Below are 24,144 nucleotides of genomic sequence, written 5' to 3' on the forward strand. Positions count from 1 at the left end.
ATTACTCCAGCAGGTACAATGAATATTGCGCTCGATTATCGTATATAGTTCACTATTATATATGTTTAATTTCATTAAATTATCTAGGAAAATGAATTCGACCATACCTTAAAACTCACAACCAGTGTAATACTTTTCAATACTACATATGGTTATTTGAAAAGTTTTGAGCTATCTTTATGGTCCTGCAACGGATACGACCTGCACACAAACGAACCGCAGTTTCGTCCACCTCAACATGGATAATATAAATTAGAAATATAGATGAGTTGCAATGTCTATTTTTAATGATGGCAATTTTCATGTACGAAGTGCATGTCGTCTTCTATTGGCTTTGACGTGTGAGACGACTATGTATCTATCAGCGTCTAGTTGTTGTCGTCAGCGCTGCTGCGCTCTGGACCATAATAGCCTTAATTCATTGACTCGCTGCGCATGCGCGGGTCCGTGTACGTTCCGTTGTGTCGTGCAAGTGAAAGTTCTTGTGCTTCAGATCACTGCCAGCAGCAGCAGCAGCAGTCCTTCGAGGTTCACTGGCTTGTTGCTGCAGTTAGTCACCGCGAGCTGATCGGGGTCACTAAAACCACTCGACGTTTGTCCAGTACGACAACAGCGACGTCGACGGGTAGCAAGCTTGCTTCGACGGCGCCCAAGTCCGCCACCGTCCTCATTGGTACAAAATCACCCAAGCAAGTACTCGCGGTGCTTGACGCTCTTGACAGTAGTACATGTGGTTGTGGTGCTAATAATAGTAGCAAGCAAGAAGTTGACTGACCACCGCTGTAAGCAACAGCAGCGTCGGCACTGCCACCATCACCGCTAGCATCATCATCATCATCACTATCCGCATCATCATCGAGCGTTAACCCCGCACTAGCCTATTGCAAAGTCAGATGCTATCGTGCAGTCATTACCACGATCAGGGTTGGCTCACTCGCTGCCCACCGCCTCATCATCATTGGCGGTAACAGCAGCATTTTGAAGAAGCTGTATAAGCGATAGGCGCCCTTTCCAGCCGCCTGGTTGGCAAGGGCGGCCGTAGTCGTCGACGGTAGTGCCACAGTCAGCCTGGCCGGGCCCGATGCACGATTGGGCTCGACAAGAGTCCCCAGTCAGGCTTCCCAACAACAAATCAGCCGACGTTTTCAACAACAGCTGCTGTGTCGGAGCGCTCCGCACACGACGTAGCCCAAGACCAGCAGAATCCCGTAACGTTAGGCTGCCGGGCAGCAGCAGCAGCAGCAGCAGCAGCAAATAGTCTACGTAAGCTCACTTCTGCTGCTACACGAAGCTGGCGGCTTGCAAACGGGACTGAAGAAAGCGGCATTGCAAAATGCACTTCAACATCAGAAACTGACTGAACATTGCAGACGATGACGAGCAAAGAAGAGGCGACAGAAAAAATGAAAAGGAAGGCGACGTTGACCTTCACAGCGGGGACCTCCTGCTGTTACATTGGCGATGCAGTCGAGGCGGATCCGAAACAATAGTTCATTCCGCGAGGGGGGGGGGAGGGAGGAGTGATGGGACAAGCGAACCCAAATCCGGTGACTTTGAGAGGGTCCCAAAGCGAGTCTTAATTCTGTTGGGGGACTGAAACAAAAAAGGTCGCGTCATCTGTTTACTTCGCGTAAATTGGTCAAACAAATCGCAGCCGGCTTCTAGTTGGTCAGGCTCGTCAGATTTAATTAATAGTCATGTGTAGTTTTATGAAATGATAAGTTTGGATTAGATCTGTTAATTATCCTGATTGCTGCTTAAGCAAACTTGGCGCTTTAGTGGAAAATTAAATGAGTAATAACAGTAGTAACTGACTTTTATTCTCAAAAGAGACCGTAACGGCTTCAGTAAAGTCTGCCACTGTCCATCGCATATCTCTGGCTCATATTCAGCCATGTGTGCATTTGTACGTTTTCTAGGTACTCTTCCCATTCATGCACAGTTGTGTAGGCAGCGAGCTCAACGGAGCCGATCAATCGATCAGCGAGCACACAAAGAGACACTAGGGGCATGACCGACGTTTCAGACTATGCCGACCCCGCATCCACACGACTAAACCAACATGAAACACCATTGGGTTCGTAGCAGGACTGTCGCAATACTCGCACAGCGGCTAGTTTCTTCATCGCTCCCCGCTGCCGCTAGCACTGTCCTGCTCAATTCGGTCGAAGCGGACTATTGCATGGAATCGATAACGACCGTTTTGCCAGCGGTAAGGTTAGCATCGGCTTGGATATGCCTTTGAAACGTCGGTAGGCTGCAAGCCACATCAAGGGCAACAAACGAAAACGAAGGCAAGGATAGGCAGGATGAATAGTAGCAGCCATAATAGTTGTGGCAGTGGTGGGGGTGCATTTCAAAGCGACTATCACTGTCACCGGCGCTGTTTTGTTAAAGTTGAGTAAAAGAAGAAGGCGAAGAAACGACGATGATAACGGTGGAACCCCCGGGGGAAAGAAAGGAATTTGGTCAATTAACTCAAACGCCGTGACGGCGGCAACCGCGGCCGCGAAGGCGACCAGTACCCTCTAGCTGAATGAAATCTCCAATTCCCTCTTCGCTGTCTGTTTTCTAGCCATTCCAAGCGTATGTCTGCCGATCTTGGTATCTGACGGCCTATGTATGTCCCTTCTTTGGTCAGGGTCCATTGAGCACACGCGAATGGAGGATTACTTCGACCACATTCCTCGAGGGACTAGCTTTCATTCGCCAGTGGTCTGTCTGTCTTACTGGTATCCCTGCGTCAAACTAAGTCGAGCGCTTTCGACTATAACAATGAAAGGTTCGGTGCACGAGAAGGGGCAAAGAGGTTCACATAGCGAAAATACTAATCCGGACGGTCAGGTTAGCTGACCCAAGCCAAGATGATGATTGCCGTTAATCCAGAAAAATTCCGTGGTCCGACCATATTAAAATCGGCGCTACACCAATTCCAGACTGGGAGAGTAATTCAGATTAAAGTCTCCAATATTTTTTAGGCTCCGAGAATGATCTTTAAGAAAGAGAATTTGCTTGAGTAAAATGCGTATAGATTGGAGTCAAACCCTACCGTGTTTCCAAGCGCAAGGGCCTTCGAATTTCAATACCTCGAACGAAACTTTTTAGAGAGGGTACGACGGCGTCCATGAACTTCCCACCTATCTGGTACAAACCTATTCAAATTATGATAGTTCCCTTGTATCTTGCTGATTACTACGCTTCAAGAGATTTTGGAGTTCTTGAACGACGAACCCTTTTCTGGAACGATGTTCTGATTTATAGATTTTTCAACCTATACAACTTCACCTATCTATCTGTCATATTCAAAACAGAAAAAACGAGTGTTGTTAGTATTTTTTTTTGTTTGTCATATCTACCCACGCTATCTTCCATAGGCCGTGCTTCTTTGAACGCTATTCCGAGCACCGTTCCATTGATCGCAACGATCGAGAGCTTCGACATTGTTTATGCATGATTGTCATTTAACAGTACTATGGCTATGTGGCTGTCTTAGTGCGTACGGAGAGCGCAGATAAAATGGAACAAACGGGCAGAACGCAACGGAAGGAAACCAAAATAAATAAGTATTATATATCTATAACTGCTAATTTTGTTATCATCACCGTAAATCATCCATCGTTGACCGCTATAAGGGCTAGCAACTTTTCGGCTTTTTCTAATTTTATTGGGTGATGTTTCCGGCTGTGTCCGTCCAAGTTAGCACTAAGAATAATAGTATGCCTCAGAACTGGATGTTAATGCTAAAAAAAAAAAAGAAAGCCCTATCTCCGACCGACCAGGATCTGTAGAAGTCGAAAGAATTGGCGTATAATTCCACATCCTTCTGCCAATTAGGCGTTTCATTGCGCAACACTGAAAAGATAAGTTCCCGTCGACTAAGCTGGAAGTTGTCTGAGTAACTCTTAGGATAAATTTTATGTATTGGAAACTTTATTTGTGCCAATATCTGTCAGAGAAGCTGTTCAGCAATAGCTTACTCGGCTTTCACATCGTAACACATTGCACATATTTCTCTTCACAATGCATAAGCTCTGAGACGATCGAGAACTTGAAACTTATAATCCTTTAAGCGTTTAGGGTAGTAGGATTACTTTTTAGACTACAGTTAGGTCGGCTTATTTCGCGACTAAGAATCTACAATTATCGACTCGTTTTCGAGATGTCTGCAGAGGAGCTGATGATTGACCTAGCTACTTGGAACTAAAATGTTACTGCAACTAATTAAAGTATACTGTTCTGTGCATTAAAATAATAATTGTTTACCATGAGACACGCGCTCTACAGAAGCTGAGGCGGAACAAACTGACCCATTCTTATGTCTATGCTGGACCGTTGTCTTTATTCGTCTGAATTGACAGTCAATAAAGTCTGTCAAAGATGGCGCAAAATTCCAGCTGACCTATGACCTATGAACGTGCGCAGTCTTTTCTAGCTTGACAAATAAACAACACGTGGATGGATAACACAGTATCACAAGATGCCGTATATTTTCCAGAGGTAAGGTTTAGGCAAAGCCTGGCCAGAAACAGACCGAAGCGATAGAATTAATCGTCATGGAGCGTATTGACACATTTGTCTTCCTCTAATGGACTAATCCGACAGGTTTTTGTTACACTTTTTACCGCGCGTAAATCGTACACGATTTTAATAGTCAGTCACTTTGGTGTAGAGTCGCATGCCTTCGCTGTTTCATGCCTTTGTCGCAACCGTTGTCGAATCTTAGCTGTGATTTTCTTATGAAGAATTTCTTTCGCTTTCATTGTGTGAACCGAATTTGGTTTCATAGAAAAGCTGTGTGACAGAATTTTTTTAATCTTTAGAACAGAAACCAATGCACAGAGTTGTCCTACTGATGCAAGGCTGCGCGCACGGACGCTACCTCTACCGTTTCTACTTCCGCTCCGACTACAACGGCTAAGAGCGACGGCAGGATAATAGCAGCTGAACACCAGCCGCGCCGTTGGTGTGTCGCTGCTGACGTTCGTGCGTTCTATTGTAGATAGAGGGTGAAGCTTCTGATCGAAAAAGCCAATGCTTAGTGTACGTTACGGCGTCATTTCAGTTATGACGGCTGTACAGACGCACGGACGAGCAGATGAACGAACACGAAGTAATGATTGAGTAAAGCGACGCCCACAATCCGGCAGCGGTAGCGTTAGGTTGCTACGGGACCCGTTATTACGTTTAGGCAGTGGCGGTTCGCAGCGGTATCGCTAATGTTCATCCATGTCACTGCTGATATTTTGCGCTGCTCCTGTTTAGGATATACCAACAAAAACGGCCGCAACGGTGCCGCTGCGTATGCTCACGGGCATACAAACAGAGAAATAAGTAAAGTTACCCCACACCGATTTCTGCCGCTGTGCCGCGGCAGTAATAGAAGTAGATTCTTTCTACCACCATTCCACTACTATTTCAATTCGATGTTCGGCCGTTGCCATTCGATATTGGGCGATTGCTGATAGATTATTGACGGTTGGTGTTTGCCGCTCTACCATTGGATATTGTCTTGGTTTAGTCAGCATTTTATACGCATGCTCCTGTGTGACACTGGTGATATTGTTGTTGGCAACAGCAACAACTTTAACGGTGGCTCTGCCATTCAAGTGCTTTTACCGTTACGTTTGTTCACAATGATGGTCAGGCGTACTCATCGTAATAGGATTGATTTTCAGAGCGCACGGTAGCCAGTCCCGGCCGTTAATTGTTGCTCATCGTCGCGAACGTTGGGCAGTAGTACCAAGAAATGAGTACAGTCGAAAACCGCAACCCACTGCGTATGTATAATTTCCTGTGCCGAGTTGCATGGCCTGCATTGATCTCGGTTTGGCCATGCTCACAGATATGACGCAGCTATTTTTTTGCAGCGTACTGATATAGGAATAATAGTAGGCATCGAATTTGTGACCACCTATTCATAGCGACCCTTAGGCAGGGGTCCAGCGGGCATTGTTTTAACGGGATAGCAAATAAACGCCGCGCTGGTCACCGGCAGTTATTGTAGGCGCAATCTTGGCAAGAGAGATGATAACGTCCGGAGCCTGCATGTCCATTAGTATCCTATGAATAAACAAATCCGATTTTAGTTTGCATATTGAGCTTAATACCTCTTAATATGTCAGTATGCTAGTCTATGTCTTTGCGATTCGGTTAAAGCACTTTGCCCCATCGCCTTTTCTGCCACTCGAATTAAAAGCATGAACAAAGAAAAAGGTCTCCCCGGATAGAAGATGGCCGCACAAGTATGAGCAGTAAACTGGGGGGATCGAAATCTGCGGCTTACTGCAATCGCGGGCTTAACCTGCTGTGGGAGTACTTATCTGAAAGGCAAGTAGTAAAACAAGTGATGAATACCGAGCACTCCCAGGCAGCAAGGCGTACTAGGCAAAAGCGGGCCTTCAACGACACATAACTGCAGTCAGACAAGCACAACAAGCTGGTAGGCTTATTTGTACAACGTGGTGCTGCCATTGCGTTCCATCATCGGCCACCGTCTTCTTTCAGATTTTCCTTCAAAAAACAGCAGCAGAGGATGAATCAACAGCGTCAATGATGAGAACCTTTACCCTGAATGCTCCTTCTTACAGGGAGCAGGTTGCTCTCTCCTACGTACTCTTCGACCGATGATGGCGGTAAGGCCAATGTCAGCAGCTTAAGGTAAGCTTGCAGTAACTGGAGTGGTATACGTCGAACAGTAAGACGATTTTCTTCACAAGACGTAACAACAGTATACTGCGGAAGTGGCACCACAACAAGCAACAGTGCTGCAGTGGAGTGGAACTTGCTTACTGCTATTGATGCTGATGAACGTCCGTACGGGTTGTGTTGGCCGAACACCCTAAGAAGACTGAAGAGAGTTTCGCCTTGTGGCCATGCCGAAAACTAACAGTATGACCACAATGTGCCACTCACGCAAATACACAGACTCTTCTCTTTCATCTTCATCGTCTTTTGACCAGCAGATGCCAGTAGTGCTGCTTTGACTATTACAACCATACTGTGCTTTTCCTATGTCGTTTTTTTCTGTTCATTGTTGACCGTTCCTCCATTGACTGGAGCGGCTGTTGACGCCGGTGCTGAGCTGCCGGACTCGAGCAAACAGGCAGGTAAGATCCGGGAGTAGGGTGGGATGGAGACTAAATTACGAAATCGCCAGAACCAGTACCATTATCGTTCAGTCATGACGTGCGGCGCGTCATCCATGTTAAGAACACCTCAAGAAGCCCCCCCCCCCCCCCCCCCAGCACTTACAATTACTACGACAAGGATTGCCGCCACGCGCTGCCAGCGAGACACACGGACCGCCGTGTACATCCGTAGTCACAGGAGAGTATCCATCCAGTCCTCTGTTACTAGCGTCAGTTAGCGGCAGCCCACCGTGCCGCTATAGCCGGTGGACGGTATAACGCGCGTTGTGCCGTCCGAACCCGCTGCTGTTATGCGCTCAGCGTGCGAATGCATGTCAATGTTGTGCGAACGTAGAGGATAATAAGATGTTGTTTAGCGTATTGCGAAAAAGCGGACACAATTGCTTCTTTGTTGCAACATCTTTCAACGTACCCCTTGCTCCAATTCCCTACCCCATTCACGCGTCTCATATGTTCATCAAGACGCATTGCATTGAGGCGATGCGTATGCGTGTAACTATGTATGTGTCTAAGGTGTGATCGCCGTGGTTCGTGTAACTTGTAGCCATCCATCAATGTCCACATTCGAAGTTCAATGGTGGCATTGTGGTCCGGTCATCTGCGGAGTGATATTCCACCGCGATGCAATCTAGCTGACATTTAATGCGGGACAACAAACAGTTCTGAACAGCTCAAAACTGAATAGCGATATATGAAATATAATTCAGGAAGTTTTTTTTTTAGTAAAAACAGCGTAATATAATACAATTGGGGTGCCCTTGATTATGTGTACAACTAGTTATACTCCTAACGAAAGGATAACTTACTATGGGCAGTTAACACGTTCGATGCTGGGTAGAAGAGCAACTGCTCAGATTGTTGAGCTGTGTAGAAATCTCTATTCTAACCATTTCAAATACGATCCTTTATGGTTTGAGTATCAATACTAAGTCAGCAGCAAGTCTAGCAAAAACGATTTGGTCTCGACAAATGTTCCACCGTCGAGAAGCACGTTCCACAAATCTGCCCTTTGCAAAATAATGTCTCCTTGCTATCACATCTGTCTGCGTCTAACAGAACACTCATATAACTGTCTATTTTCTTAAGAACATTTTGAGAAATAGGCTGCCCGCATAAGAGACAGTCGTAACTATATTCATACTGTGATTTTGTATGCCAGCCGAAAGTAATTCTTGTAACTTTATAGACCACTCTAAAATACTCATACAACTGTAAATATTTAGCTTTCCGTCTTCAACGGCCTATTGACCTAAATAGGACACCGCGCTGTTGGGAGTAGCCTTCAGAGCCGCGGATTGCCGCCTGACATAAAGAGAACATGCGCTCATTTTTTTGGTGTCATGACCATTCTCGATCTCCGTGTATATATTTTATAGACAATGATGGTTTGTCAAAAAATAAGGCTTCCTTTTCCAAAAGTTTTGCTATAGGTTGTCAAACTGGAACTTGTAATTGGCATCACCGATCATTCTTTCGATAACGAAGTGCGACGAGGTGCCGCTGGTTGAACGCTGGAAATAGCGCTGTTTTTTTCAATTATCTAACTGCTTTGCAAATACAGCATCTTATACTGAATATGACGAGGCGTTAATAACATGTAGTTGATGAAAAAAAGCTATCGTCTTTGCGTTAATCTGTCAGGGTCACCACACACTTCGACGTTGACGCTGGCAGCTAGCAAATATAGGAGCCATATGGAAAAATAGATTAAACTCAAGTCTCACGTAGACGCCCTAAAAATGTCACTCCACTAGTCCGCGTTCAATTTATTCGACCCAGTCGAACACAGATAGAAGCAGAGCGTAATGTAATTATATCTTTTTTACAGCTATGCCATACCTAGTTTCCCTGTTTATGTAACCATTTGCAGATTAACAAGTGTTTTATGGAAACGAGCCAAGCGTCGATAGGCAACAAAGCCGACAGTCATACTTTTCTATCGGACCAATATGCGATCTGAATCAAATAAGGAAAGGAGATGAAATTAGAAAAAAATATAATTTGCAGATCAGCACAAAGTGGCAAGTAGAGCCTCCGTCACAGCCAGAACCGTCGGGATCGGCAAGTCGGCGCTGTTCTAGCCCTTCACAAGGATCCCAGTACATGGTTCGAAAAAACCGGTCGACTTATCTAAGGTGGATTAGTGCCGACAATGAGACAAATTAATGGAGGTGTAATGTAGGAGACACCTGTGAATGCCCTAAACATCATGCGAAAGTTATCGTTATAAAACAACCGAGAGTCATGTCGTTTGTCACGGAACGGTCACAGATGCACAACTTGAAAACCTAGTATCATATTCATGCTGTTCATTCAATTTTTCTAACCTTCTAGACGCTTCTGCTCCTCTGTGACACAAATTCGTCACTGGACAAGCGAGTTTACCTTGACTAATTATTCTCGTAAACAAAGTATGTCTCCAGCTTCAATAAAAACTGTGAGTCACTGTATTAAGATGCGATCGTGCATACACTACCGGTTTTTCCATTTTCAGTTGGTCAAATATCCCCATCTACTGACATGTTTTTTTTTTGTTTTTTTTTAAACGTAAATGAGGTTTATGTAACTTGGTGGAAAAACAATGGAGCAAAATAGACGACCATCATATTTTGGGAAACATTCTGCTCGGTACATAGCTATTCTTAGTTAGTGCAACGGCACTACGCTGAAGTGTCTCAATTTGGATTAATAGGCCACGATTTCACGAGCCTGAGTGCGCGATGTTGCTGCAATTCAGCAAACAGTCAAGAGTGGCAAACGGCTGGCCTGCTCAGCAGGCCGGCCGATCGGCCTGAGCGGGGGGTAAATGTCGACTCCTCAAATAGTGCTTGCTTCGCTTCGGTTTACAAGTCTACTAGGATGAAGGCAGAACAAGCCAAGCTAAAGGTCCGCCGCACGAACGAATCAACAGCAAACGAGGGAGCTCTTTCGATGGAGGGAGAGTGAAGTCGCTTTTCGGTCATGGGTAAAAGCAGCGTAATAGCAGAATCATTACTGTTACAACTTGTTTAGTTACTTAAATCGTCTTGGTTTTCGTGCCAGGTTACTATCTAGCCAGCGAACAGACGGCGCGTCCAATGAAGGCAAACAAACGCGGATGGGCTGCTAGGCTAACCAACTATAGGAGCACCTGGTGGCACAAAAAAAAGTGCGGGTATCTATATGTGTACGAGAGAACGTGCTAGACACGCAAAGCAAGAAACGGAGTGCACGTAACTTGTCGCTCCCCACACATCCACATACTCACAGTGACCGTACAGCACGCACCCAGTTAATCCAACCCAGCCTGGTATAATAGTAGTAATAATATTATTATTCGAATTACCGAACGAGAGATTATCATTGTATCTTTGTCTGTGTCTCTCCCCAGCTGCTGCGTGGGAAGTTGTTCGCATGCCACCTCTCGTTTACCCCACTGTCCGAACAGAAACTGTTTAGTAATGCTTCGCGGTAAAAAGACTAAACGAGGTAATGTACTTGAGCCGGTATAGAATTGATCGTAGATAGCCGGCCATTTTCAAATGCCAACAAGCATAACTAAACTATAATCACCAAAAATTATAATCAGCAACGTTTGCGTTTTTTCGGGCAGAAGATCACCTAACAGTTTTAGATGCATACAACCACGCACATCTACGGTGCATGCCGTCAAAGCAGTTCCAACCTGCTAGAATATTTTTGTTGCGGCATGGGATGCTGACCATCAAAATAGACCTAGGACAGTGCTCTTTTGTTTTCGCGGGCTGGTCGCGACTAGCTGTTAGCGAGAACGTCACGCCCTTCTTATGTATACAAACACATGGGGCTAAAACTACTGATCAAACTATTGTATAATATGGTACGGTGCAGCAAAAGTGACCGCGTTCTTATACCACTTAAATCCCGGTCGAGACGCGAGGTCACCACGAAACGTCTTCAAGATATCTCCTTTTTCTCGTCGTTTCATCTTCCTATAGCCCGTACGTCCTTCGGCCAGCTATCTCATTCTGGAGCGTTTTCTCTTAGAAACACGTAACCTTATGCTTTCAGATGCGACTACTGCTGCTGCTGACTATAGCTTGCCGTTTCTGCCACTGCTGCTATTTTCTGTAGAAAGGTGCAATGTTCTCTCTAGGCTAGAATGAAAAGCAACAGGATGGCTAGCCGGTCCATTCATTAGCATCGACTGACTGCCATCAGCGACGCCATTGAAGGCCATAGCACAGGTAGCAGTTACAGCCTGTCGATCTTCAATGGTCGAACGTATGCAGGGTCTGCCTGCCTGCCTGTCTGGGTTCCAGTTAGGTTATTCACTGGCTAGCTGCTACTTCGTAGTCGATGGCGCAGTAGTAGCAGCCGCAAACTGGTTTTTCGTCGCCCGTCATCTCTGCTTCGTCCCTTAGTCATCATAACTGTCATTGCTATAATCCCCGTAGACTGATATAGCGGACGATGGCTGTCGCTCGTTCATTCGTCTGACAGTTACCATAAGCTCCTTGTTGTAAGCGTTATCGCTTCGGATGCAGTTAGTCTAACTGTGGTACTTCTACGGCTCCTGATGCTCATATGCTCATGCTGGTCACTCATCCAACCGCGCAGCAAACAAGCAGGCGGCCTGTTTGCCTGATTCCCTGTTTATCCGTACGTCTTTTTACGCATGCCTCTATCACCCCCATTCGTATGGCGTCTGACTGATTTGTTGGCTGCGTACTCGACGCCTACACTCGTTTTACCGCTTAGCCGCTTGTCGTATTTACAGCTTTCCCATAACTCGTAAGGCACGACATAGCCGTTAGTGGCCTAGTCAGCCAGTCGTCCGGCCAGCCACCGTCCTCGTTGGCCGCGCGTAATTTTGCCTGAGCACTCGAACGGTTGCACGGCTCCCGGCCTGTTGTGCTGCTGATGATGCTGGTGCGAACGTTAGTTTGTGAGTGCGTGCGAGTAACAGTGGCTATTGTGGCGACGGTGCTGGTCGCCATGGCGGATAACCTCATAATAGCATAGACAGGCAAACGAAGGAGTTGCAGCTAGTGGTTTTCAATCTACGAACCGACCAAGTAGCCAAGCCACCGAATGGCGACCGCAAGGACGTTGCTTGTGATATCGCTCAGATTGTAACCACGGATAAACAGTGAACGACGTAGCGGCTACACGACGGCAGCTGCTGCGACGTTGGACTCTGCGTTGCTGGCGTAGTCGTCGAAGCCGGTCGGCCGGCCGGCCAGCCGAGCAGCATCAGCAGCATAAATATCAACGCTATAGTTGCGGTATCAGCATCCGCTGAAGCAACGGCCCTGAGGCTTACACGAATCTCCTGCGGAAACTAGGCTTCTGCAATAAGAGCCAGACAGGCAACTAGCTACTTGGAGAGCTAGGCATTGTGTAGCGATAGCATTAGTGATAATAGTAATAATAGCAATAGTTGTTTCCAGTTGTATGCTCTTTGAAGGATTGATAACTGATCAATCATCCGACAAACAAAACAAATTCAGTTGAATCAATGAGCTCGGATAAGCGGAGCTGATCATGACTAAATATCGGTAGCATGACGAACTTCAGAACGACATTACCACAGTAGTAGTGATTCGATGATTGCCCGTGTTTACGAGCTATTGGAAACGAGCGCGATGCTCGTACAAGCATCTAGCGGTCTAGCCCCAGTTCTAGAAGCATTTATTTAGAAATTAGAATTTCAATAGCGATTATTTTGACGATGCCCTATAGAAGGATCGCGTAAAAACACATCAAATCATCGGTACTCATAGAATAGCTATTTAAAGCAACCGTCACGGGACCGCCTTTGAACTTGCTCTCTGTTGTTGCCGTTAGCGTGGACCATCTACGAGCCGAGCTCATAGTGATGAAGCTATGCCCATACGTTGATTGTTTTAGCTGCTACGACAGATGTCGTCGCTGTTCCCAGTGCTCCTGGGGCTTATACTAATATCAGCGTCAATGGTAAAGGCGACAAAGCAAGGTGGCGGGAATCTCACTAGAATTGCACGTTATCCTGCATGGCCACTAGCTGGTCTGGCTGCGCCTCCTTTCGCAATGCCACCAACCCCCTTTTCATTACTCCATCCTTTTGCTGAATGGTAAAACAAGCATATCAACAACTATAGCTACAACAATTATCCGGGCCGCTGCTTGTTGTACTAGTAATAGTTAACAACAAGAAAAGTCACATACTATATTGTATAACAAGCAATAGCAATTGTACGTTATATCGAGCTGGCTATTTATCTGCCGTAGCCGGTTGATGATGGCGACTGGTTAACCCGCGACGGACCGAGCGGCAATCGACTCGTTTGTTGTCCATTGACCTCAGCTGCCGCTATAAAATCGTTCGTAAAGCTCCCGACGAGGAGCGCAACGATGGTAGTCAGCTAGGACACAGCCTTCGAAGATGTGCAACGGACGAACAGAATGAAAGGAACAGATATTGGCTAGTCGACGCTAGAGACCAGTTAACAATATTATTGTCAGCATTATCTTGATGGAATGAAGAAAGCAAGAGCTTCATACGTGATAGCACTCAGCACAAAGATATACATATATATTGGTACATACGCACCCGAGTAGATTATGGATGTGTATAATATTTAGATATAAGGGATTCGAACTTCTGACTGCTATTGCTGCACGTTCGATAGCTAAAATGAAGAAAGTCCTGTGAATATAGCGTGATCATTGTTCGATCGATACAAGCGCGGCGGCTTATATCGGGCGCACAGCCACGCCTGTAGAATCGCTCAGCTATCACGGCGACATACCAAGCGAGGCGATATAATGGTCTTAGTTATTTAATTACACGCAAGTCAATAGAACAGGTGCTTTCCGTCGTTAAAGTATTATACATTGTACGGCTAGTATTAACACTAGCTATTAGTTAATTATTATTATACTACGAGTATTAATACTAGTAATTATAATAGAGTTCATATAGAAACGCACGATTGGCGTATTGTGCTTGCCCTGCGGTTGCATGCACCCGTTTGATTTACCTCAATGCTTTACCGCGCTGTGTTGTGTCTTCGTGATTCGTTTTCCCTTCATATAGCGTATGAGGAATGCACCGTTTACTGTGTCAATGGAAGGGACAAAAACAACGCGAAAGGAAATATTAGGGGACGCCCCGCACTGAGCTGAAAGCGTAGACAGTCAAAGAACGAATGTAATGTTGGAAAAAGGTTCTCGTCAAACAATAAATTCACAGGCATCATCACCGGGACCCTGCGACCCCTCAAGGAGCAGCCGAGCCACAAAAAGGAAGCAGGAAAATACTCGAGTGAAAAAGCAGTCATTGCCGAGTGGACACTTAAGGGGTGACAGGGACCAGCGCGAACGGAATGGGAAAGTACGGTCTACTGGATGTTCGACCACGCCAAGCTGAGATTGCTCTGCTTGCTGTTAACTTGACTAACACAAGAAGCCAAACCTTGGTTTCGTTGGGGGGAAATTTGCTGGCGGGCTGCCATGTGCTTTGTCCAAAATTCCTCTCTCTATCGTCGCCGCCGCCCCGTTAACGATCACAACCAATGTGTGCGTATGTAGACGCCTACCTCTGCATCCCCGATCATCACTCCCCACCTCTCTTAAATATCTCAGCGTTGTTCTCGCTACATCGATTTCACCTTTTCCGCGCGCCTGGAGAGGTGCGCAGATGCAGGCGTGAGAGAGACAGGCTCGGCGAGAAAACCTCCTGGCAAGACACCATCTTCAAGGAACCAGTGCCCTTTTACCATCGTTGAGTCTCAAATTCTGCCGACCCAACTTATACGGACCATGCTACAGCACACAGTAACCCTATTTCTTTCCAGTTTACTCTACTCCTCTCTCCGCCTGTGTTCATCGCGGGCCCCCTCTTTCCTTTCTTTTCTCTCGCCGTCTGGCAACTGCACCTAGCAAGACAGGGAAAATACGTACGAAAAAATCCGGGAAGAAAAAACTTCCTAGAAAAAGTTGGGTTTTATTGCCGAGTCTACCACCGTGGACGCAACCGAACCCGGGACGGCAGCTGGTAAACCCTCAGCGGATGCATCAGCTACGTTCACTTTTAGTGTTGCTGCTGCTACCGGGTCAATAAAAAAGACGCATAGGAAACCCCAGGATATCGCTACGCTCCTTTAGTTGCCGAAAGCGCGGCGGTTTACAGAGCCGCTGCGCTGGTAGACGCAGATAGAGTGTGATTTTTCCATCAGTCAGTTAGTCAATCAGGACCGAATCAGTCGAGGCCGGCTGACAGACGAGTCTGTAAAGTCTACTCGGGGATGATTACGCGTTGTGGGGTATCACACATTTCTGCTGTTAAGAAATTATTGTAGAATTGAAGGTCTACGTAAAGGTACTCGGCTGCTAGGACTGTGACTCGGCTACATCATAATAAAAGTATACCAAAAACATTATAAAGTACGATGACAAAGAAATACTACCGAAGATAGCGATCCATTCATGATTATGATTTGGTTCACATTGGAATCGGGCCTTTGCATAGCGGCACAGCTCCATGTAAAACTCTATACTAAAGTTCGACATATCTTTCCTCAGGGGACAAATGTGCAGTCTTACAAGGAAACATATAAAATATGAGAAACAGGTAATGATGATTGCTGTCCAATTGACAAACTTCACATGGATCTACCTACCCGACCAGTGGCTTGTCTGCTGGTGCAAGCTCGCTGCGTTTTCAAGCGTCTAGTTGTAAAAAGTTTCTGAAATTAAGGGTAAACGAATGAAATCAAAGGCCATCATCATCAAAATTCTCACCTGCATTTAATTCGCTTAAGATTCTCTGCTTTCTAGTAGGAATTCTGCTAAAGGAGAATAGTGGCCACCAGCCATTTTTGACTTCATCTCTGCTCAGCTTCACTCTTCATTCCTTCGTGCAGTTATCGAGGTTGAGGAACAACAGTAGGAGCAGTGGCAGCGGCAAACGGACACCAAATGCCTCCCGAGTGAAGCCATATATAACAAGCGCACAGTTGAAAGGTGATAATGATTGTGATGACGATGGGTCGACAAGAGACTTTTGGTTACCAGCAGAAATAGCCGAAGTTATAAATGGACGCTAAGGCCGATCAGGTCCTTTTCTCTGGCACTTCGTCTGTTGAAGCGTCCCGCTACCACCTCAGTTCCATGAACTATCTTAGTCGTAGCTGGTAATAGTAACGGTCATCCTAGCTGTCAATAGTGTTAGAGTAAAAATAATAATGAGTAGCAGCTGAGACGGTGCTCGTGCTTGTACTATGTTCGTAGCGGTAAGTGCGTCGGCATGAAATGACGTGCAGCTACAGCGAGCGACGACGAAAAGGCCGTCAAATAACAGTGGCCGTGAACAGTATAATACGAGGTAGCTAGAGAATCCTTTGAATAATGACAGACATCAGTGAAAAAGAGAAGACGGAACCGAGTCCCAGACGGGAAAAATAAAAATACAAACTAACGATATATTGACAAGACAGACAACCATGCGAAATGAGCAACTACACCAACGTCGGAAGCAGCAGCAGCAGCAGCAGTAATAATAACACCAACAGCACTGCTGGTTCTTGCTAGTATATAAAGAGATATATGCTTCCATATTGAAACAACAGCAGCGGTCCTGTCATTATCGACCGTCGTATATTTAATAGACGGTAACGTGATGCGAAGATTCGAGGAAGAAGTCCTACGCAAATTATGGAAAGCGCTATTGTCCTTAAAATGATGAATAGCAGGTAGGCTACAGCGACGTATAGCTGGGAATAGAAAATTCTGCATGGCCTGAAACCTGCACGTCTTTCTTAGGCTATCCATCTACTGGTACAGTTTGCAAATATCAGCCAAAATCACCCAGTTGGCTTGCAGGTAATGATTCTAGCCGGTTGCTTTATTGATCGCCTATCGGTTGATTGTTGTCCTTTCTGGCAGCTGTCGCCAGACTAGAGCAGGCTGTTCGGCTAGTATTAGTACGATCCAGGTATTTCAAGCGTTCGCGCGGCTAGCAATTCGTTCCCCATGTTTCTCGTATTACCCTTCTCTATTAACAGTAGTCCTTGACAATCAAAAAACGTGCTCTCAAATACATACATACACACGCATATAAACTAATCATCAAGTAACGACTGCCACAGTTAGCGGAAGCAGCGCGCTGCACCTTGCGGGACCTAACATCTATGCGCGTTTTCTTCCTCGATGACGCCGCTGTCGTCATCTTGTTTCTGCAGATATTACCGACTGCTGCCGCCATGACGTCACAGTTTACGCTGAAGCAGGTTCTGCTGGTACTACAATACTTAGTGCCATGGGCTTGCGAGGAAGCGTCGTGCGGTAAGACACAGGAGCGCGTCTTAATGCGGCCTTTACTCCTGACACCTAATACTGTCTGTGTGTCTGTGGACTAATCGTCGCGCGTTCTCCTCTCATCGTTTTGCACGCGTGTCTGTGAGGGTTACAAGAGAACGTGTGCACGCGTTGATTTGCAAATCACTGCTGCTGCTGCTGCTGCTGCTGCATGTTTGCTTGTTGCATGTATAGTAATTAACCGACCGACCAGGCCAAAGTGTGCGTCTGTGAATATCGTACTACCGCACGCTGCAGCAACAAGGAACGCAAAGGAAAGGTTGGCCGTAATGGCGGGGCCCACTATTGCCATCATCATCATCATCGCAGCCGCTGGCTTATGGCATTGGAAAAGACGTAGCCATAGCTTGTGCTTCAGCTATAGCTGCTTCATCGATGCTGTTGCCGCCGCCACCGGTAAGGCTAAAGCATTAGTAGTCGGCACAAGTACTAAGTGCCTCGATGGGCGGTCGTGAAAGCAGTAAAAGCTAGCAGTAATCCTAGCAACGAAGGAAGCAGAAGTCCGAAATACCAACAAAAATCCACAGAGGTACGCGTACACGAACACCCAGGCGCACGCACACCCAAACATACACACACGGGAATACGTACACAAAAACCGACAGCAATAGAAGAGCAGGAACGACTTCGGTCCTTATCTGGCCTATGCTGGCTCGAAGTGGCGGGTTGTTGCGCCCTGAAGCGGCTGCCATGGGCTGGCAGTCTTAGCCACACGTTTATTAGCTGCTACATAGTAAGATTTCATCGATGAACGGCCGTTGCCTACTTGCTTTTACTGCTGCCGCCGCTGCTGCTGCTGCTGCTGCTGCTACTGCGTCGACAACGGAACCCTTGAGCTTCTTATTCGTTGCCAGTCACCGGCTTCGGGCCCACAGATACTACTGACGCCAGCGCGTGTGCAGGATCGGTTTGACGAGATGAAGGCGCAAACAAAGAGAATGCGACAACGAAATAGAAGCGGCAGCAGGCGCGGCGGTAACTGCAACTGGGTTCTATTTCGTTCTAGCGAATTACGTGAGCATTTACTGTGAGCATTGGCGGGCGTTTGCGGCCGTGCCACAGATGCTGCTGTTGACGGTGGGTTAAGCGAGAAAATGGGCTTCTTCAGCACCACTGATTGCTTTTGGGTAAATAATGTCGACACTAATGTCATTGTACCGAAATATCACTGCATAGTCTCGAAACGCTACTGCGACTACCTGCAGCAGGCCGCAAGCGGCAAACAGATTACGTGCGCTGCACGTTTGTCCGTTAGTCGGTAACACTTCCCGACTCATTGAACGTAACTGCTTGGTAAGTCGAAAGTGTATAGGGAAGAAGAATCTCTTTGACTTTTCAAACGGACGTTCGAGCCATACAGTTACAGCAACGATCGATACTGCTTTATGTGTACGTTATTATGTCCGATATATTTTTATGTTGGATTACGAGCTGGAGTCTTAGAGCCTGTCGGCCGCATTAGTTCCATAACGTTATCGTAAGCACTGCAAGGGCACATGATGGCATACTGAAGATGATTTTGTCGAAGAGCTGCTCAACCCAGATAAGTACGCAGTCGATCTTTCACAAGTCGAATCCCAAACTCTGCATAAGAAAGTGCGTTACATTTACCTTCAGTGTTTGAGCAACATTGGATAATAGTCTACTGTATATGAAGACCGCGTACGTAATAAACTCGTATGACTAGTCTGGACGGAGCTACAAACGCCAGCTCATGTTTTCGGCTGCAAAACACTGAAGCATCGTTTAGATGTTGACTATCATGCTGCAGTTACTATTGGCAATGGTAGAAACTCATGCTAACACATATTAGGCGTATATAAATTGAGTTCCCGTGAAGCGTACGGCGCTAAACTGTTCAACTATCGGTGGATTAAGCGATCTCATTTCGAACTAAACGCCACAGTCTGAACTGTCATTTACAATCAATAACAATTACTCCCCCGCACACGTGCATATATCGTTCATTGTTTGAACTATTTTTACCGACTCGTTCACAGCAGACCTCATCTAGTCCTATCTACCTGGCAGGTGGGAGTCTGTGGGCATTTTGGTGCCGCCATTTCTTAGGTTGTCCCGTTCAGAGAACAATGGCCGCAACACAGAAAAAAAAAACTAACTCCGATTCGAAGGGAAGAAACGAATACACGAACGGACAAAATAGTGTTTTCCGCTAACTTGTCCCTTTTGTTACACACCTATACATAACCTCATTGTACAATGCGAAGTATACAATGCAAAGAACAAGAAACATCTTTTAAACATACACACAAACACACACACACACACACAAAACAGAGAGAAACCGGCCACCTCTTCTGCGATTCAAGACAGACCAGACAGCCACCCAGTTAGCTTGCGCAGAGTTTAGGGAGAGACCGCCAGAGAAGGACTTCTAAGAGCGAGGCCGGCGAGGCTACAAATAAGTGAAGATTTAAATGCAGATGAGTGAGAAGAAACGATATGGCACGACTGACTCAACAGATCATGGAATGGAGGAAAGCCCCTCCACTATGGAGGACGGGTTAATGGTGGTAGTAACCGCAGCAAGGGGTGTGGGCAATAAACTAAAGAAAGTGTGCTGAGCCCGGGTGGAAGATATGTCGAACCTTGAGAAACGCACAAGGGAAAGAACACTGAAACGTGACCATTTCTAAGCACTTTGGAAAGCCCTTCATTCCCGTTCCATAGCTTTTACCCTACCCCTGCATGGGCGGTGCTAGAAATCTCAGTGCCTCATGGCCAGTTAGCGTACGGTAGCATGTACAATGTCTGTATATTGACAAGCAGTAATAATAACAGCAGAGAAGGAAAAAGAGAAGCTGGGCGAGTGCTAGATGCCCACCTTCTTTTCCCATTTCCTCACAGCCCCGTCCTGCCATTACCGCTACTCAGCCCAACCAATCAGTCTAGGGCCAAAGAAACGGCGAACGGGACAGCGAGTGCAGGTGCGAGAAGGGGGCCAGAGACAGATCTACAGTGCGGCCACTACTAGCTAGACTGCCTTTGCTGCTGCTCGTTACATCGCCCTTGTCCTTCCCTAATGCTAGCAGCTTTTCAATGAAACAGAAGATAGAAGAAAGGCAGTGTAGACGATAAGAGGGACGAACTGATCCTCAATCGGCCAAGGCAAACTTTACTTTGACCGGCAGCCAAGACAAGAGGGGTTCGTTGACGGCAGCGGTACCCATGGACGTCGTCGACACTAGGAACCAAATCCCTCGACAGAGTCTCGCTAAACGGACCGACAGACAGATATGTCCTTATAGATCGCTGAAGTAAGGCAGAAAACAAATACTCAAGAAATTGGTAGCAGATAGTCTCTCGCTATCTTCAGAGAGAGCTAGATAGAGAGTTACTGCTTCACTGAGAAAAGCCGTATTCTAGTCCAGCGGCTTTTACAAAGGGAAGACGATGAAAATGAAACATATCATTTGACAGACAGCCTTCGCTCGGCCATGTAGACCCGACTTAGTTTCCGTCTAGCTGGTATCGATCAAAACTATTCACACACATCATGGCGCATATACGAAAAAAAGCATATTTTAGGGACGATAAACATCTGCTCCTTTCATAGAAGTGCTGCACTGATAACGATGTGTGCCCGTGTGTTTAGAAACAGTCGGAGGTAGAGGAATGGAAAACACGGCATACAGAAATGAAGGCAGGGACAAAAAAAAGCTAGGAATCTAACCCAAAATAGAAACTTCGCTAGAATTTTTGGCTGGAGAGCTCTTTCTATTAAAAGGTATGCATGTATGGAAATATGTATACGGAGCTCGGAGACAACACTGTAAAAACAGCTACAGCGACATCAGGAACACCTGAACCTTGTCGAATGAGGCTAGTTTTATGTACATATTAGCTAATAATGTCGCTATAAAGTCGACGAATCTCGTAGCATGTACGTATCTCTATAAGAAACCTAATTTCTCAAAGTCTGTGTATTCCTTCGAATTAAATTGCTATGTATATAAAATAGAGGAGTGCTTGTCAGAACTATTTCCATATGATGTTCACAGCCGGTGATGTCCAGTTATTATTGCTAGGTTTTCCTTTATTTATGTCTATAAAGGCACAACAATTCATAGCTTTTCGCTGTCTTCTACCGGTCTATATATTTTTTTTGTCCCTTCATTGACCACTTTCATATATGACGCTGTGAAGGAGTCCAGCGTATTGCACAAAATACAACAACAGGAAGACAACTGTCAAAATGTCGATAAGCAGACGATGATTTAAAACTTGAAAGTTCGATTTATAGGCGTCCATCTACGGCCTCACAGAGAATACTGACAGACAGGCATGGCCTTGCTGACATTCGTAGCTTAGTTAGAGTTTCCTCATAATCGAAGTGTCAGGTCTTTTAGACTACAGACTGCCGTATGTTGCTAAAGCCTGACACTGCCCAAGATAGGGTCGAATCTATCGAAAACTCTGCTGCCAGTGAAGGCATGTCGGCATCGATAGGGAGATATGACTCCCAAATTGTCCTCTATTCTATCGAGCTCTATTTTGAGGATAGGCGAGATGCTCTGTCCCGCTCTATAAGGTATACGCGCACGGACGCGCTCAACGCTGTTGCGTGTGCTGTTCTGTACTCACATGCTGAAGATCAAGGGGCAGTGTAGCGAATGGGTCTCGTCAACAAATGCTCACTTTTTAAAAGCGCTCGCTACTCACAGGTCGCTTAGGTAGAAGCCGTCGGGGGGAGTCAGAAGAGAGGGATGCTGATGCCCGAAAGCTCGCGACAGTTGGAGCCGTTGATGTAAGAAAGCGGCCAGTGTCTATGGCGGTAACAGTGGCGGCTTGAAGAGCACCGCTCTTAGAGCAGCTCTCGAAGGGCAGTAGTGGGTGAGGTGATAAGATTCGCTTCTCAGCTGGTAAACTCGAATTGGATTAGTTGAATGGATCAGTGGAAGGCAATGCATGCGCGTTTAGACGGGACTGGCTAATCGAACTGCTGGTTTACTGAACGTTAAATAGCTTTATACTATCGCATCTGTACGGGCTCCAGCTGCGCTAGAAATAACGGCGCCTACAAACAGCAGAGAGAAAGACAACTGACGTTCGGGTTCGACTAAATAATGCTCAGTCAGTAAACGCAAATGGCAATGGCGGCCGCGCGTCAGCCAGGCGGCTGAAGATGCCAACTTTTGATGTGACCAACGTAGGGTCAGACAAGGAAAACAAGTCGACCATCACAGTACGGTGTCTAAACATCTAGTTGCTATTAATGTCGACATTAATTCAAATCAGGCCGCATACTTACATATAACACAATACTAATCATACAGGCTTACTGGTGAAGGCCTGAAGACAAGCTGGACACCTAGCACGTGATCTAGGCTATACGAATATCGACAGCAATTGATTTACCTAACAGAACCCTCGAAGCAATAGTTAAAATGTAACTCGTTTTCCCGTTATCAGCATCTAGATGGCAGTAGCATGTCCTACCTAAAAGCTAAGACTCTTTGATAACCGCATATATACTCACACAGTGTGTCTGTCAGTGATTATTGGTGGCTGCATTAACGAGCTGGGTTAAACAAAGCCCAGCTCGGTCCCGGCCAGCCGTTAAGACCCCGTTGTCGTAATGTCTACTCAATGTACAGGTGGGCGCCATAGGCATCGTTTCACTGTCCGCGTCAACTATCACAATTATTATTAGCAGTACGACTACCGACAATGTTGCTCTACTAGTATATGTGTGCATCATCATCGTCATCATCTTGAACTTTCCTCTGTATTTCGTGTCGTCGTATTGCTAAGTATTTGGCCATCAACTCTGCAGCTGCTTCCGCTGTACTGGCAGACATGGTCTGCCTTTGCGGTAAAAGCCTGCTGAGTGACCCTATTGGAACTGGGAATCTGTCCGACTGACTCCTTGGCTTCCCGAACCGCGCCAATGCTGGCAACCATCCAGCAGGCACTTCTGCTGTTGTTGTTAGCCGGTGATACCGCTAATGCTGCTGAGAGCTGCCACAGGCAACCAACAACGAGCAGAATCTGCCTGGCTGATTCGTTCTCTGTATGATCTAGCAGCAGCAGCAGCGGCACAAAGGCATACGGCAGGTCGCCCGCCGGAGCAGGACTCGCAGCCGTCACAAAGTAGCAACAGTTGACGCAGCATTTGCTGGCAGCAGCTTCGCCGACGCCGCCGCCGCCGCCGGCCGGCAGCGGAGAAGGAGAGAACACCAACAGCAGCAGCATCCGCCACCGCCGACTTCGCAGCACATACAGCACAGCAAAGCTGAACGGTCACAGCTGCTGTTGATACCGCCGCTGTAGCAGCACACAGCCGTACAACTACGGCGAGTGGTTTCGATTTCGACAAAAATTAAAGAAAAAAAATTGGAATTTAGAAGGCTTGTAAAGCGAGTTTACGAACAAGACCGATATCACTCGTTATCAAATTTCGATGGCTACGTAATGTCAAAGGAAACAATCAATTGAAACGATAGAAGGATGCGAAAAGTTGCGTGTGCTAATTCTAATGTCCAATTTGAGACATAACCGAGCATTGTGTGATGTTCATCCTGACGCCGCATCGTTTGAGATAACGATAATGGCGACGATGAGAAACGCTCATGGATTCAACAGCAAGTGATCGTAATACGCTGTTCGTGGAGACTATTTACACTACGTCGATATACATATGTATATATATATA

At 46.3% G+C, this 24,144-nt stretch overlaps 1 protein-coding gene and 1 long non-coding RNA gene across 10 annotated transcripts in view; one reads left to right on the top strand and one right to left on the bottom strand.

Moving 5' to 3' along the window:
* LOC111258843 (uncharacterized) overlaps positions 1–24,144 on the bottom strand; it is a 72,010-nt gene that overhangs the window by 46,409 nt on the left and 1,457 nt on the right. The gene's annotated exons all lie outside the window — the stretch shown is intronic.
* LOC111258839 (uncharacterized) overlaps positions 1–24,144 on the top strand; it is a 107,389-nt gene that overhangs the window by 29,539 nt on the left and 53,706 nt on the right. The gene's annotated exons all lie outside the window — the stretch shown is intronic.

The sequence above is a fragment of the Varroa jacobsoni genome, unplaced genomic scaffold (assembly GCF_002532875.2).
Source record: "Varroa jacobsoni isolate VJ856 unplaced genomic scaffold, vjacob_1.0 scaffold_269, whole genome shotgun sequence".
Classification (NCBI taxonomy): domain Eukaryota; kingdom Metazoa; phylum Arthropoda; class Arachnida; order Mesostigmata; family Varroidae; genus Varroa; species Varroa jacobsoni.